This window comes from Trichechus manatus, unplaced genomic scaffold (assembly GCF_000243295.1).
Source record: "Trichechus manatus latirostris isolate Lorelei unplaced genomic scaffold, TriManLat1.0 scaffold00284, whole genome shotgun sequence".
Lineage (NCBI taxonomy): Eukaryota > Metazoa > Chordata > Mammalia > Sirenia > Trichechidae > Trichechus > Trichechus manatus.
The window spans coordinates 1029404-1032761 of record NW_004444220.1 but is presented as its reverse complement, the minus strand read 5'-3'; the positions used below and the strand labels follow the sequence as shown (position 1 = coordinate 1032761).

Here is a 3358-nt window from a genome sequence, read left to right as displayed (position 1 = left end):
CCGTTCTCTGTCAGTTTTCTCACTCCATTTGGTGCTTGGCTGAGGTCTTTATCTCGTCATTTGATGTTTTAGGGTTTCAGGATTGTTGTTTTCTGTGTTCGGCTTAGTTTTTCGGATCTTTGCTCCATTTTGCTGGAAGTCCTGTTTGTTTGTTTTTAATAATATCGTGTTTTTGGTAAAGGTTTACACAGCAGTTTAGGTTCCCATTCAACAGTTTCTGCACAGATTTTTCAGTGACATTTATTGGTTACATTCTTCACAATGTGTGAGCATTCTCAGTATTTCCATTCTGATTGTTCCATTTGTAATTTGTTTTTAAAAACACTCTTAAACACATTTTCCACAGTAAAGGAAGACAGGATTCATGTAGCAAATAATTTGCAGAATTAGCTAATGAAGCTGCCCATGTGGTATTACCAAGCAGCCTTTATTTATTTTTAAAATGCATAATAACTTTTTTCTATTGTAGTGAAAATATACACAACAAAATATACACCATTTCAACAATTTCTTTTTTTTAAATAATATTTCGTTATGTTTTTGGTGATAGTTTACACAGCAAGTTAGGTTCCCTTTGAATTGATCCATGACATTAGTTACATTTTTCACATTGTGTCAACATTCTCTTTAATTGTGTTCTGGTTGTTCCATAGCAGTACTCTAGTTTTCCTGCCCCCTTATCTTTTCATCTTTTGTTTGGATTAAATGTTAACCTTCTGGACTCATACAGATGGTCAATTCATCAATTTCTACATGTATAATTCAGTGACATTGATTACATTCTTTAAGTTGTGCAATGATTGTCACTATCCTTTTCCCATAACTTTAAAAAAAATGTATTGTGCTTTAGGTGAAAATTTAGAGCTCAAATTAATTTCTCATTCAATAATTTATACACATATTGTTTTGTGACATTGGTTGCAATCCCCACAATGTGACAGCATGCTCCCCCTTTCCATCGCAGGCTCCCTATGTCCATTCATCCAGTTCCTGTCCCTTTCTGCCTTCTCATCTTGCTTTTGGACAAGAGTTGCCCATTTGGTCTTATATATTTGATTGAACTAAGAGGGACATTCTTCACATGTGTTATTATTTGTTTTATAGGCCTGTATAATCTTTGTCAGAAAGTTGGGCTTCAGGAATGGTTTAAGTTCTAGGTTAGCAGAATGTTGGGGACTATAGTCCTGGGAATTCCTCCACTTTGTCAGACCAGTAAGCCGGGTCTTTCCTCTTGAATTTGAATTCTCATCTATATTTTTCTTCCATTCTGTCTGGAACTCCTTGTTATGATCCCTGTCAGAGCAGTCATTCTGGTCTCAGGCTGGCGGAGTCTCTGGTTCATGTGGTCATTTAGACCTTTGGGCTAATATTTTCCTTGTGTCTTTGGTTTTTTTCATTCTCCTTTGCTCCAGACAGGATGGGACCAATAGATGTATCTTAGATGGTGGCTCACAAGCTCTTAGGACTGCAGATGCTACTCACCAAAGTGGGATGTAAAACATTTTCTTTATGAACTGTGTTATGCCAATTGACCTAGATGTCCCCCAAGACTATGGTCGCCAGCCCCAAGCCCCAGCTACTCAGTCCCTCAAAGTGTTTGGATGTGTCTAGGAAACTTCTGTGCTTTTGCTTTGGTCCAGTTGTGCTGACTTCCCCTATATTGTGTGTTGTCCTTCCCTTCACAAAAGTTGACAGATGTCTACTATCTAGTTAGTGATTTCCCTTTCCAGTCCCTCCTCACCCTCATAACCATCAAAGAATTTTTTTTCTTTTCTGTGTGTAAACCTTTTCTTGACTTCTTAATTAGTGGTCTCAGGTAATATTTGTCCTTTTGTGACTGACTTACTTCACTCAGCAAAAAGCTCTCCATATTCATCCATGCTGTGAGATGTTTCCCGAATTTATCATTGTTCATCGTTGCATAGTATTCCATTGTGTGTAGGTACCATAATTTGTTTATCCATTCATCTGTTGAAGGGCATTTAGGTTGTTTCCGTCCTTCTATATTGTGAATAGTGCTGTAGTGAACATGGGTGTGCATATGTCTATTCATGTGACAGCTATTCTTTTTCTAGGATACGTTCTTAGGCGTGGGGTTGCTGGATCATACGGTATTTCTATTTCTAGCATGTTATGGAAGCACCATATCATTTTCCAAAGAAGTTGTACCATTTTATATTTGCAGCAGCAGTACATAAGGCTTCCAATCTCCCTGCAAACTCTCCATCATTTGTTATTTTCTGTTTTTTTGGATTAGTGCCAGTATTGTCAGGGTAAGATGATATCTTATTGTACCTTTCATTTGCATTTCTTTAATGGCTAATGGGAGCCCTGGTGGCGCAGTCTTTAAGGGCTTTGGTTGCTAACCAAAAGGTCAGCAGTTCAAATCCACCAGCCACTCCTTGTAAACCCTATGGTCAGTTCTACTCTGTCCTCTAGGGTCACTGTGAGTTGGAATTGACTCGACAGCAATGAGTAATGGCTAATGATTGCGAGCATTTCCTCATGTGTCTAATAGCTGCTTGAATGTCTTTTTTGGTGAAGTATCTGTTCATATACTTTGCCCATTTTTTAACTGAATTATTTGTCTATTATTGAGGTTGAAGCATTTTGTAGTTTTAGAGATTAGCCCCTTGTCAGATATGTCATAGCCAAAAACTTTTTCCAAGTCTGTAGGTTCTCTGTACTCTTTTGGTGGAGTCTTTTGATGAGCATAAGTGTTTAATTTTTAGGACTTACCGGTTATGTAGTTTCTCTTCTGGTGTTTATGCATTGTTAGTTATGGTTTGTATACTATTTATGGCACATATTAGGGCCTCTAACCTTGTCCCTATTTTTCTTCCAGATGTTTATCGTTTTAAATTTTATATTTAGGTATTTGATCCATTTTGAGTTAGTTTTTGTGTATGGTTTGAAGTATGGAACTTGTTTCATTTTTTTAACAGATGGATATCCAGTTACGTGAGCACCATTTGTTCAACAGACCATCTTTCCCCCCATTTAATGAACTTTGGCCCTTTGTCAAATATTAACTGCTTATAGGTGTACAGATTTAGGTCTGGGTCCTCAATTCTATTCCACTGGCCTCTGTGTCTGTTGTTTTGCCAGTACCCGGCGGTTTTGACTACCATAGATTCTAAAATCAGCTAATACGAGACCTCCTGCTTTGTTCTTCTGCAGTAATGCTTTACATATCCAGGTCCTCTTCTCTTTGTATATGAAGTTGGTAATTTGTTTCTCTGTCTCGTTAGAAAATGCTGTTGGAGCAAAGGCAGTCCTCAGAGGACAATTTATAGCAATAGATGCACATATCAAAAAAGAAGAAAGGGACAAAATCAAAACATTAACTACAGAACTC

General features: G+C 37.6%; 1 protein-coding gene across 5 annotated transcripts in view; it reads left to right on the top strand.

Annotated features, from left to right (window-relative positions):
* RRAGB (Ras related GTP binding B) overlaps window positions 1–3358 on the top strand; it is a 58011-nt gene that overhangs the window by 24634 nt on the left and 30019 nt on the right. The gene's annotated exons all lie outside the window — the stretch shown is intronic.